This window comes from Trichechus manatus, unplaced genomic scaffold (genome assembly GCF_000243295.1).
Source record: "Trichechus manatus latirostris isolate Lorelei unplaced genomic scaffold, TriManLat1.0 scaffold00014, whole genome shotgun sequence".
Classification (NCBI taxonomy): Eukaryota; Metazoa; Chordata; class Mammalia; order Sirenia; family Trichechidae; genus Trichechus; species Trichechus manatus.
This window is the reverse complement of record NW_004443950.1, coordinates 21,392,590-21,406,515: the sequence shown is the minus strand read 5'-3', so window position 1 is coordinate 21,406,515 and position 13,926 is coordinate 21,392,590. Positions and strand designations below refer to the sequence as shown.

Here is a 13,926-nt window from a genome sequence, read left to right as displayed (position 1 = left end):
AAAACTAAATTTGAAATTAATGAAGCACATTCTGGAGGTGGCATTCATTTCTAAAGTAATAAATTACTTGTATCAACCTCAGAGACAGCAGTTCCTGTCTGTCAATTAATATGTCTTATGCTTCTCCTAGCCCTAATGCATTTCTTAACAGACAGATTCACAATTTAAATTAAGCAAGCATTTTTTACTCATTACATTTTTGAGACTCAATCTTTAATAAATATAAACTATGAAAAACATCAGTAAAATTCTTCCAAAGTAAAAAGAAAGTACATCAATTACAAGAAATTAAAACCAAGGTTCTGTGGCTTTTTTTTTTTTTTCTTTCTGCCTTCTGGAAAACCGGGTCTCATAAAAACTTAGGGAAAGTTTTGTACCAGGATGGGTGCTGTTTGTTACAGCTGGGAGGGAAGACCCTGACCTACTCCCACCCAGCCCTGGCCCCGGTTCCCAGGTGTACATTCAGCCAGTCTCAGCCCCTCACAGACATACGCTATCCATGCAGAAGTATGTCAGAGCAAGTTGGGGAAAATTGGTATGCGGTGCTCATTTCTGCTGTATAAATATATACAAGACCTTCCAGTGGACCTTACAAATGTCAAAGTGTTTGCTCTTTGGACTACTTTGTCAATATTTACTCAGCATAAGCTTCGCGGGCATCCAACAGGGATCCTGTCTTTCTGGAAGCAGTGTAACTGGGAATGTAAATCCAGCAAGCACTTCCTGAGTGGAGAACAGGCCCGAGCAGCTGTGGGTTCTAGAAGGTGCACATTCAGAGATGCAAAACTGGGAGACCACTCATGCTAATGGAAAAAATGGATTTGTTTTTCCCCATTCTCTAGCCTTTGGTGACTCAGGTTTTTCTCACTGAAGCTAGCCTAACATGGCCATCTGGGAGGTCTTGGGAACAATCACGCACGGCCAGCCCAGTGGTGAGTAACAATTATAAGGCAGAGGAGGAGGGAAAAAAAAACTCACTTCTGCCTGTCAGCCCCTAAATACCTGTTTGTTTCAAAAGACCAGTGGGTAAGTGCTTTGCCTAAATGGGATGACTGCAGCGCTTAATTGCAAGGTTGGTAAAAAACAAAACAGAATGAGGGAAAAAAAAAAAAAACCTCTTAGAAAATAAAGAGAAGCTTTATTTGTGAAATTTGCTCCCATAACTTCAGAGATTTGCCCCTCCTCTTGCCCCAGGTTAACTTCACACCAGAAGAAACAGTGAAGTGGCTCCAGTAAATAAGACTTCCTAGAGCCAAACAGAGTGTGGTTCTTGTTAGCTCTTCAGTCCAGGTCAAGTGTGATTCCTTCATTCCTGAGCCTCCCCTTTGAGCGCCAAGGTTGGTAAGCTGACCCACAACAGTGACGTCCCAACAGTGACGTTATTTGAACCTGGATAGAGGAGAACCCCAGGTATGTCCATTTGCCTCAGGGTGTTGCTGTTGTCAGTTGCCGCGGAGTTGACTCTGACTCATGGCGACCCCATGTGTGTAGAGTAGAACTGCTGCATAGGGTTTGCAAGGCTGTGACTTTTCAGAAGCAGATTGCCAGGTCTGTGTTCCGAGGCGCCTCTGAAAGGTTTTGGACCACCAACCTTTCGGCTAGTGGAGCACTTAACCATTTCCACCAACCAGGTTAGAGGTAAGAATACTCCACAACAAAGAACGTGAATGCACGCGTTGGAAAAGGAACAGGAGGGAAAAAAAATCACACTCTCCTCCACATGCTTCCTCACCTTGCAGCACACTTCTAGAAATGAAAACCCTGTGGGTCGCAACAGGATCTATCTAACAGAGTGCTGGAAGATGAGCCCTGGGTGGGAAGGCACTCCAGATACACGGTGGCTGCAGCAAAGGGCCCAGGCACACCAGTGATCCTGAAGATGGTCCATGACCAGGCAGCGCTCTGTTCTGTCGCACATGGAGTCACCATGAGTTGGGGCTGACTCGATGGCAACCAACAAGCACAACATCTGAAAATCTGGACTGGAAAACTCCAGTGGGGCTGGCAGGCCCGGGGGGAGGGCAGAGGGAGGTAGAATGACTTGTCTGTCTTGCTTTTAATACTGAAAGCTCCATGACCCCTGGTTTGTCATGACTGTTGGTCTCCCCCGTTAGGGTTCAGAGCATGACCGAGGTCAGGGCATCGAGACAAGTCTGAAGGGGTAGCCTGTGGGTGAGGGGCTAGATCAGGGGAGGTGGGCTGAACTAGATGCAGCCCACTGTCCACAGAAACGCATGGGCTGCCCACATGTGTAACGTTTCTATGAAAGGGACTTCATTTTGAACAACCGGTCAGAGAAAGGAGAAAGAAATCCAATGTTTTGTGTCCTTACAACTGAGACTCAAAGAAAAGCTCTGTCCTCATGTGAGCAGGGATAAGTACCAAAGCCCCTTCTCTCCTGGAGATTTCCCTCTGAGCCAAAGTCTGCAGCATGAAACCCACAGCCTGGCCTCTCTGTTCCCCTTACTGCATGAAGTCCAGGAGAAGCAGGGATCCAGAAACGGTCCCACTCGGAGCCACTGCAGGAGGACACCAGGTGGCCAGAGGAAGCAGGGGGCCCATAGTTGACCTGAAAGAGCCCCCTGTGACATGGACCAAAAACCCAGTTGCTGTCAAGTCGATTCCAACTCACAGCAACACCATGTGCGTCAGAGTAGAACTGTGCTCCATAGGATTTTCAATGGCTGATTTTTTCAAAGTAGATCACCAGGCTTTCTTGTGAGGCACCCTGAGGTAGACTCGAACCTCCAACCTTTCAGTTAGCAGCCAAGCATTTTAACTGTCTGTATCACCCAGGCATTCCTGTAGCATGGAGGCTACCAACTAAGAGGAAAAAACTAGCAGCTTTGCTGGCCCACCTCCCCCACAGAAACAGAACTTCCCAGAGCAAGGAGACCCCACAGAAGCTTTAGCACAGCATGGGGTAGTACAGCAGGCTGGCCAGAGTACCCCTCCACATACAACATCATTTCTCTGACTAGCTCCCACCCTGGGCTGGCCTCAATGGACTTGAATATGCTTTGAAAGCTGCCTAGCAGTATCAGAATGTCATCAGTCCGATGACTAAAGAGGAAATTAATATTGAAAGAAAAGTAAGGCCAGCTTCCCTGGTGGGAACAAAACCCAACTCTGAAGACAATTACAAAGTTCCAGTGCCAAGAGAATTTGGGTCCTGGGGAGGCCTGTCCCCACCCTACACCACACCTGGCCTAGCTGTAGTTTCTGAGGCCACTCACAAGTGCACTTAAATGTGGTAAGAACCTCGCTACTGTTCAGACGGCCGTTGTCTTTTCAAACCCAACTGTGAGAAAAATTTCCTTAGGGTGAGCTGAAGACTTCTACCCACTGATTCTCCCCTCCATGTTAAAATGGAGGGCAGAGCACTAATCCTTCCACTATGCTTTGCAGTAATTGAACTCCTCCAAGAAAATCATATCCATTCTTCATTATCAAACTTCACAAAGCTGTGATAAGGTAGAATTTGGCACAGAGAGATGGCAGAGGGGACTGAGGGATGGAAAGCACTCCCGTATTCCACAAGTGTGGAATACGGCACATGTCATAGGCAGCAGGACATCTGTAGCACTCTGAGCAGTACCTTTTCTTCCTCTAGGCCTCCATCTCCCCCTCTGTACAGCACAGAGCATAGGACTAAAGGGTCTGCAAGGCCCTTCCTTCTCTACATGTCTATCACTTCACGGCCTTTCTGAGGAAAGGGTAAAGGACTGAGGTGTAAACCTGTTTGCTCTTGTGTGTTCTCTGTAGGGACTTGTCCTCATGAATAGTCAGATATCAAATCGCTTCTTAGTCTTTTTTTGCTCTGAACTGAACCTAATGAGCAATGTCCCTGGTTGGACGGAAAGAAGAATTTCCAGGCACGGGGACAGTTAATACCCCGGATCAGGCAAGGAAGGGAGGGCTGAATGTCTCCGCTCACTGACTATGAGGACAGTGGAAGGTCAAGTGGCTGGCAGGCAGGTCTGGACGAGAAGCCTTCAGTGGTCTTTCCTCTTGGGGGCCACTGTCCACCGCAGGGACCTGACAATTAATTGTACATGGCCCTGGGCAGCTCCGCCATCATCTTGCACGTTTATTTGAATCCTTTGTTGCTATTTAACTGTCAGCAAGCTCTTGTCTGAACACTCTGAGGGCAAGGGCCCAGTCTTCTATGCTCCACAGTCTTGCACACAGTAGGCAAGCAATCGACACTCGCTGTCTCATTTGAAAAGAGGCTAATTTGAGGTCACTCCCAGCAGCAAGGTGCTGTTATCAACCTTTGTAACAAGATCTGCCCCTTCTCCCTGTTCCCACTGATGCAATGCCAGCCTGGTCCAGGGACAGCACCTCTAACCCCCTCCTAAATGAACTCACTGAGTACAGCCCCTTCAACCTGTTCTCCGCACATAAGCCACGGGGATCACTATAAAACAGTGGGCTGGTCATGTCACCACCCCCCCCATCCCCAACCTATAACACCCTCAGTGACTTCCTATCAGGCTTGGAAGAAAGTCCAAATTCCTCAAAGTGGCCCCAAGGTCCTCTACCATCTCATCCCTTCTTCCTCTCTAGCCTCTCTCTGTTTCTAGAATGTTCCCAGATCTCTCATGCTTCTTTCCCCTGCTGCCTTCTCTTCTGGAAAGCCTGGAGCACATGCAGAAACGTGGAGGGTGGCCCAATGTACCCCTCCCCAAGCCACAGGTGAAGGCCACTTTTGGGGGTGGAAGGGCTTCTCTGACCCCAGCTTTTGTCTTCTCAGCTCTTCGCCTTTCCCATTCCAAGGCACACCCCTGAAATCACTTGCTTATAGCTCAACATTCCAGCAGGCTTTAAGCTTTATGTGGTCAAGACCAGGTTCCTTGATATCTACTACAACCCTAATGTCTGGCCCAGAGTGGCCACTCAGTAAATATCTGTGGAATAAATGAATTAATCAGTGGACATCGTACATGACTTCTTCAAACCTCCTAAATGGTTGCCAAAACATCTCATATACATCCAGACTCTGGCTAGTCCCAGAGCAAAGCAGAGGTGCTAGGGTTTGATCCTGAGTCTACTCAGTCTCTCTGGGTGTGGCAAGCAGTACATTCAGCACTGCCACGTAATGAGGGTGGGACTCTAGGTGGGAAGGAGGAAGGGCAGGAAACACCCCCGGTTGGTGGTCCCATCAAGCTGGAGCCATCCCTGGCCCTGCCCACATCCAAGCACCCCTCTGCAAGAACACATCCTCTAGCTCTTTTCTCTTAGACAAATAAAACAGAACTTTCTGCTGCTAGCTCCAGGACAGGAGGCAGCTCAACTGTGAGGGGGAGGGAGCTCTCACTCACACCAAATCAGCAGCAGCTCAAGATGCAAAGGAATAAGCAGGAGCAGAGACTAGCAGGTGAGCGGCTAATTGGGGGGGCGTGCATTTTGGCTTTCCCCAAGTCACTCCATTGAAGTTCCTCTTCATGATCAGAGCACTTACACAACTGTTGTCACTGCCTCCCTATGTAAACCTCCAGTTCCCAGCCCCTCAAATGAAAAGCAAGTGCTTAGAGCAGCAAGACAGCCATCCACCTCTTGAGAGCCAAAAGCCAGAGACACATTTTCAGACAATGGGATGAACCAAAGAACTTGGCATGAGCAGAATTAAATGGGACTACTGGGTAGAGATGCACGTTTATGAGAAATAAAATCTCCTAAATTTACAAAAGCTTTCTACAAAGTCTTCTAGCCCAAAGATACCAGAAAACTAAGTAATGGAAAAAAAAATCCTAAATAATATGTGTATGTGTATGAAACACATTTATATTCATTGCACTTGATCCTCTCCATGGTCTTGGGAGGTGGATAATAGAGAGATCCCATTTTGCAGATGAGAAAACTGGAGTTCCAACAAGTTAAATGGGAGACTTGCACTTAGGAGCCTGTTCTCACCCCAGTCCTCTGCTGGGAGCCCTCAGGATGAGTCAGTAGAGTAGAAAGGAGATTTGACTCAACTCTGGAGGTCCGTGCTCCGGGCCCCAGTGTCAAGGAATCACCCGGAAGGAGTGTGGGAGTGCCTGCATGCCCCTGGGATGCAGTGTGGGCTGCCAAGACAGAGCCTTCGCTGACTCCCTCAGTGGGATTCCAGACCTGCTCCTCCAGGAGGGCCTTGAGTCCCTCCCCACAGCTCACAGTGGTGCGTGCCTTCCGTGACGTGAACACAGGAACCGTGGACATGTGCAAGGAGGGCACAGCCGGCCCACTGTGACAATCAGGTCTGAGGCAGCGGCTCTCTCATTCGTATTTATTATCATCACTAACTAAACTAAACCACTAGGTAAAAAGAGAAATTAGTATGTTTCATATAAATATAAAAAAGCCGGAGCATAACAGAATTCATTTCTGGGCAAGTGGAAATTACTTCCATCACACTGTTATGAATCTCGCCCAACAGGTGGAGATGAAGTGTCTGTGTGGATCCACACTCTCCAGCCACAGGGGCTGCGGGTGGGCAGGTGGGGGGTAGGGGGCATGGGTTGGTGGTGGAGAAAAGAAAGTGTGACCATGCCAGGAAGCAATTCTCAGAAGCAATTTCAATGTGAACTGTCCTGTGAATGTGGGCATTTTCTGGGCTAAAATGAAGGTTCTGGAGTTACAACCCTCAGTTTTCAAATTCTCAAACTTCCCTGGGAAGGCGCTTTGCTGGTGAAATGCTTCCTAGAGATTTGCTTTCCCTTCCCTATAAAGTATGGCCATACATTCCTGGGGAGGCCTATGTGTTTGAGGAGGGAGGGAGGGGAGGGAGGGGAAGGAGGCAGGGAGCAGGAAGTGGGCAAAGGAGAGGGAAGAGAGGAGAGAGGAGGCAAAGGAGAGGGGAGAGAGGAGAGAGGAGGCAAAGGGGAGGGGAGAGAGGAGAGAGGAGAGAGGAGGCAAAGGGGAGGGGACAGAGGAGAGAGGAGAGAGGAGGCAAAGGGGAGGTGAGGGACAGGAAGAAAGGAGAAAGAAAGGAGGGAGAGGGGGAGGGAGGGAAGGAAAAGAAACTTAAAAAAATGAGAGCTACACAAGACCTGTCTCTCCGGATGTGGCAGAGAAGAAGAGACTAGGAGTCTATGGTGTATATCACCTCAGCAATGTAAGAGAGTTCTAGTTGCTCCACATCTTCAGTAACTCTGGTAATTCTGTTTTAGGTCATTCTTGTAAATTGCTGCATAGTATTTCATGGTGTGGATCACCTTAGTTTATTTATTCACTTTTTGAAATTATAAAAAATGTTGCTGAGAAAACCCTTAAACATAAAGGGTTTCCCCCCACACCACATGTGAATATTTCTGTAGTGTAGATTCCTAGCTTCATCAAAGAGTATGCACATTTTTAATTTTGATATCTACTGATAAAGTACCCTCCATAAAAGGGCTATGCCAAGTAATGCACTCACCAGCTGTTGAGAGCTCTGGGTGAAGATGTGGTGTGAGACTTCTCTCTTTGGATTTTGGTTTCAGTGCAAGAACCTCATCTTCTCATCACGGCAATCCCTAACCTGAACACCCTCCCCACTCCCTTGATGGTAGTCTCCCCGTGGAAGAGATGTCTCAGAGAAAGAAAAGGCCAGAAAGTTGGGAGGCTCCCCAAGATCAGAAAGGAAGTCAGCTTCCCTGTCTCTAAACAAACACTCTTTCAACTGGAGGGCATGACCTGCTAAAGTTTGGGCATCAATCTCACTGCAAAGAAAATAAATTTTCTTCACATTCACATGGCAAAGCAATTGTCTCAGACAAATCTTCAAATGATAAAGAGTGAATAACTACTCAGTTCTGGGACCTTCTGAGTAAACTTTGTCCTTGAGTTCAAGCACATACCAATCCATGAGCACCCAGTGGCAGGGCACAGTACCCAGCTCTCATGGAGTGCCCATGCTCTCACTTCCTATACCGCAGAAGAGTGCTCTATTGCTGAGGTCACTTAAATCTAACTGTGGGACTGACAAGGCAGAGTCATAATCCAGCTCAGCCTGGTGGTGGTGTAGGGTGTCTGGGTTGACACCAGTCAGTTCAATCTGGTAGCCAGTAATCGTTTACCAGGTGAAATACGGCTTTTAGAGCCAGGTAAGTCCTTACAAAAGTGGGGAAGTAAATAAATCTTGCCTTGGGTGGCATATTCCCCTTTCTCTTCCTAAGCTCGACATACTTCCAAGCTTCCTGCATACCTGGAGTAAAGCATTCAGGGTCTGAACTACTTCCCCATACTCTCTTTTCCTGTTATTCTACAAAACCTATAATATAAATCCTAATCTAGAATGGGTCCAATAAATTAGAGAAACTTCATCCAAACAAATAATTCTCTCACCCTGGCGGAATTTCAGGCAGTTGTTGCATGAAGTATTAGAGGCAGAGGAGATGCTAGGACTTCTCAAATTGCACACATGAACAACTGTCAATTTTGCTAATGGCTGAGACCAGCCATGCGTTGCACACTTGCACTCTGGAGCATGAGAGCTTCTGGAGGTAGGACGGAGTGATTCTTGTAAGGGAGCTGGTGGTCTCCATTGAGGCAGCCATGGAACCAAGCAGAACTTTTGCCTGTCTACACACTCCATGATCTCAAAGCCCAGTGAAACCTCCGTTGAGCCACAGGCTGGGACCCAGCATCACCTACAGTAAAGGTGATGCAGTGGAGACTTTGGGGCCATCCTTAGAATCGGCCTCTTCCGAGTGGGCTGTACATGTACAACCCACATTCTCATTGAACCTGACTGAATTTCTCCATAGTATCAAAAGTGTTGCATCCAGGGAGAAGGTAAACAGGTAAATTACATGAAAGAGGAATCAAGACTTACATGGAAGAGGAAGCAATTGACTCACCTAGCCCATCTGCCCATCCACCCACCCACCCAGTCATCCAAAAATGTATTTATGATAAGACACTGATTACAAACTCTAGAGGCTTTAGAGTTAGTAATAAGGAGTTGCCAAAATGAATAGCTTAGAGTAACATGCTTCACTTTTAAGTGGTCAAGATGGTCTTATTTCTTTAGATCACAAGGGCATTAGAAGATCACATATCAGCACAAACTTCTTAGCTTGATATTCAAAGCTCAGCATAACCAAGTCCCATTTTACCTTCCAAACCTTATCTTCTATGCCACCCCCACCACACACACATACAGGCTACCCTCTTCCTGATGCTGCTCCTTCAGCCATGTCTTGGTTTATGTTGTTTCTTCCACTTCACATAGGATGCTCCGTCTTTTCAACTCTTCCTGCTTATTCTCCAGGCCCTACTCATTCTACCTCCCTCAAGAAGTCCTTACTCACTCACCTGCTGAAATGGCCTCTCAAATCCCAGTGATTAGACAATACCTGGGAAAGTCCTCTGTAACTTTCAATTCTAGAGAAATAGAAGGAATTATTGCCATGACTGTTTGTACGTCTCTTCCAGCCTTTATAGATTTTAAAGCGGCTAACCACTTACATAAACTGTCTCTTCATACACAGTATGGGGTAGGGGCCAGGCATTCCTTAGCTCTGTGTCCACACAGCCTGGCATGCAAATTGCTCTCAGTAACTTCTGCTGAATTCACCTAGTTTGGTTGTTGATGTTCAGTCCAAGAGCATCACAGGCCACAGGCCACCCCAAGCAGACATTTCCACCAACCTCCCCTACAGCTCTCAAATGCAGAGGTGAGTATCCCCGAGTGCCCTCTGCCTCGTGTGTATCTCTTCACACCTCCTCACGCCCGTTTCACTGAACAGAGACACTCCATGGAAAGCCAAGGCCACAGTTGCTTCTCAAGAATTCCTTCAAATTTCCTCACCTTCTGAAGGGTGAGACAGTACACAATACTGGGGAAACTAGCACAACTTGTACAAGGAAAGATCATGGAAGCTCCACAGACACATCCAAACTCCCTGAGGGACTGAATTGCTGGACGGAGGGCTGTGGGGACCATGGTCTCAGGGAACATCTAGCTCAATTGGCATAACACAGTTTATAAAGACAATGTTCTACATTCTACCTTGGTGAGTAGTGTCTGGGGTCTTAAAAGCCTGTGAGCAGCCATCTAAGATACTCCACTGGTCTCATCCCTTTGGGAGCAAGGGAGAATGAAGACAACAGGATACAAGGAAAAGATTAGTCCGAAGGACTAATGGGCCACAGCTACCAAGGCCTCCACCAGGCTGAGTCCAGTACAGCTAGAAGGTGCCCAGCTACCACCACTGACTGCTCTGACCGGGATCACAACAGAGGGTTCTAGACAGAGCTGGAGAAGGATGTAGAACAAAATTCTAACTCACAAAAAAAAGACCAGATTGACTGGCTTAAAGGAGACTGGAGAAACCCCGAGAGTATGGCCCCCAGACACCCTTTTAGCCCAGTGGTGAAGTCACTTCCAAGATTCGCCGTTCAGCCAGGGATTGGACATCCCCATAAAACAAAACGGGACTAATGAGGCACAGCAGTTCAGGGACAAGGGCTAGAAGGCAGAAGGCGACAGGAAAGCCAGTGATAGGGAACCCAAGGTTGAGTAAGGACAGTGTGGATGTGTAGTGAGGTTGTTAACCATTGTCATAGGGCAACATGTGTACTAACTGTTTAATGAGAAACTATTTTGTTCTGTAAACCTTCATCTAAAGTGAGAATAGCAGCACAATTGGAAGAGCGTAGTTGATGTCACTGAACTGTGAATGTAGAAATTTTTGAAATGGTGTACCTTTGGCTATGTATATTTTCACCAAAAAAAAAAAGGTCGAGAAGGGAGAGGGTTGACATGTCATGGGGTTGTTAACCAATGTCATAAAACAATATGTGTACTACTGTTTAATGAGAAACTATTTGTTCTGTAAACCTTCACCTGAAGTACAATAAAAAAAAAAAAAAATTCCTCACCTTCTCATCGGAGGGAAAACGCAGAAATGGACCTGGAAAGGAAATGCCCCCGGTGACCCAGAGAAGCCCAGCCCTGCCACCTCTGCACTGGCACCAGTACAGTAGACACCACAGCTGGGTGGCCTTCTGAGGGTGGCTGGGCTGGCAGCACCACTAGAACTCCCCTAGCCCTCATGAGTACAGAAGGGATCATCCCTTGGAGGAACAAAGATGAAATCTTCGTAGCCTATTTAAAGAAGAAAGGTTTTTTCAAATGTTTTCAAATGTTGACTGACATATAAATATCTATTGATTTCAACTTCATTTCTATTGATTAAAATAGGTCTCCCCAGGCCAATCTATAAATATTACCTATGGGCTAGTTGGGATCACAATATATGCTTCCTTTTAAACACCCTGGGCTCACTAGTTTATACTGGCCTTTATATACCCTAACTTAGATTTAGAAGCCCTCCATATTTCACCATCCATAAAAAACAATTTTAAAAAGAAGAAAGAGAGAGAGAGGGCAAGAGAGGGAAAGGGAGGAAGGAGGGAGGGACAGGAAGAAAGGAAGGAAAGAGGGAGAGGGAGAGGGAGGGAGGGAAAAGAAACTTAAAAAAATGAGAGCAGAGCTCTCAACAACTGGTGAGTGCATTACTTGGCATAGCCCTTTTATGGAGGGTACTTTATCAGTAGATATCAAAATTAAAAATGTGCATACTCTTTGATGAAGCTAGGAATCTACACTACAGAAATATTCACATGTGGTGTGGGGGGAAACCCTTTATGTTTAAGGGTTTTCTCAGCAACATTTTTTATAATTTCAAAAAGTGAATAAATAAACTAAGGTAATCCACACCATAAAATACTATGCAGCAATTTATAAGAATGACCTAAAACAGAATTACCAGAGTTACTGACGATGTGGAGCAACTAGAACTCTCTTACATTGCTGAGGTGATATAAACTGATACAACTACTTTGAAAAACCGTTTGGCAGCATTTACTGAAACTACACACACACATACTCAGTGACCCAGCAAGTCTACTTCTAGATATACACCAGCAGAAACACATACATATGTTCAACTAAAGACCTGTACAAAAATATCCTTTGGAACACTTTAGTAAGTGACAACAATCCAAATTTCCATCAACAGTGGAATAGGTAAGTATATTGTGGTATAGTTATACAATAAAATACTACACAGTAGTAAAAGAAAAAAGAAAAAAAAGTAGTGTTATCCAAAGCAACATGGAAGAATCTCACAAATGTAATTAAGTGAAAGACAAGAGACACAAAAGAGTATATACTGTTTGATTCCATTTATGTAAATCAATGCCCATGGAAGCAGCAGTCAAGAAATCAGATGACATATTGCGTTGGGCAAATCTTCTGCAAAAGGCTTCTTTGAAGTGTTGAAAACCAAGGATGTCACTTTGAGGACTAAGGAGTGCCTGACCCAAGCCATGGCATTTTCAATTGTCACATATGCATGCAAAAGCTGGACAATGAATAAGGAAGACCAAAGAATTGGAGCCTTTCAATTATGGTGTTGCCGAAGAATATTGAATATACCATGGACTGCCTGAAGAACGAACAAATCTGTCTTGGAAGAAGTACAGCCAAAATGTTCCTTAGAAGCAAGGATGGCGAGACTTCATCTCACACGCTTCAGACAGGTTATCAGGAGGGACCAGTCCCTGGAGAAGGACATCATGCTTGGTAAAGTGGAAGGTCATGGAAAAAGAGGAAGACCCGCACTGAGATGGATTTACACAGTGGCTGCAACAATGGGCTCAAATATAGCAATGATTGTGAGGATGGCGGAGGACTGGGCAGTGCTTTGTTCTGTTGTGCATGGGGGTGCTATGAGTTGGAACCAACTTGATGGCATCTAACAACACTATATAAATTCCAAAATTAAGCAAAACTAATATGTGGTATTAAAAGCCTTTGGGAGACAGTGTCTGGGAGGAGGTACCAGAAAATTCTGGGGCACTAGAAATGTTCTTTTTCTGGATCTGGGCCCTGGTTACAAGAGTGTGTTCGCATGGGGGAAATTCACTGACCTGTACACTTACATTTGTGTGCGTTTTTTTTTTTTTTTAATATTATATTGCATAATAAGTTTAGCTTAGAAAGGATAAGATCATTCTCTAAGTTCTAAAGTGAGAAGATTTCTAAGACATATTGGCAAGTAAAAAAAAAAAAAATCAAATCACAGAAGCACAAACACTGATCTCTGTTTCATGTGAGAGTCTGAGTGTGCAAGGTTGTGCAGTGGGTGCCCAGGAAAAGGATCCTCCCTGAATGTTAGCAGAGGTTTTCTGGGTGCTGGAGGGAGATGACCATGCTGGGGAGTGATGCAGCAGGAGGTAAGGGATCTCTCCTGCATTGCTTCAAATTTACATGAGCATATATTCATGGATATATTGCGAAATCTTAAAAACTATTGTAAAAAATACTTTTATTAAGCACCTCTTCTGTATCACACTCTGTACTTGGTGCTGACAGCAGAGAACAAACAGGACAAAGGCCCTTTCTTGATGAAGCAGTGGTGGTTGAGTAGTAGAATTCTTGCCTTTCATGATGGAAAACTGGGTTGGAGTCCCAGCCAATGCATCTCACAAGAGGCCACCACCCATCCATCAGTGGTGGTTAGCATGTTGCTAGGATGCTGAACCTGGACCAATAAGCAACATCATGATAAACAAAGCAAATATTGAAGTTGTAAAGGATTTTATTTTACTTGGATCCACAATCAATGCCCATAGAAACAGCAGTCAAGAAATCAAACAATGTTAACACTCCTACAAGTCAAAATAAAAAACTAAAAAAATATAAAGACTCAGCAAACACAAAATCAACAACAATGAAAAAGATGAAAATACATAAAGAAAAACGACTCAGCACAGAAAATCAAGTGGAACAAAGAAACTGTGAACACACAAAAAAAGATATCAAAATGATAGCACTAAACTCATACCCATCAATAACTATGCTGAATGTAAATGAACTAAATGCACCAATAAAGAGACAGAGAGTGGCAGATTAGATAAAAAAACACGATCCATCTATATGCTGCCTACAAG

At 45.4% G+C, this 13,926-nt stretch overlaps 1 protein-coding gene across 1 annotated transcript in view; it reads right to left on the bottom strand.

The window, feature by feature from the left end:
- The window catches only part of TSHZ3 (teashirt zinc finger homeobox 3), a 75,704-nt gene that overhangs the window by 5,071 nt on the left and 56,707 nt on the right, over positions 1-13,926 (bottom strand). The gene's annotated exons all lie outside the window — the stretch shown is intronic.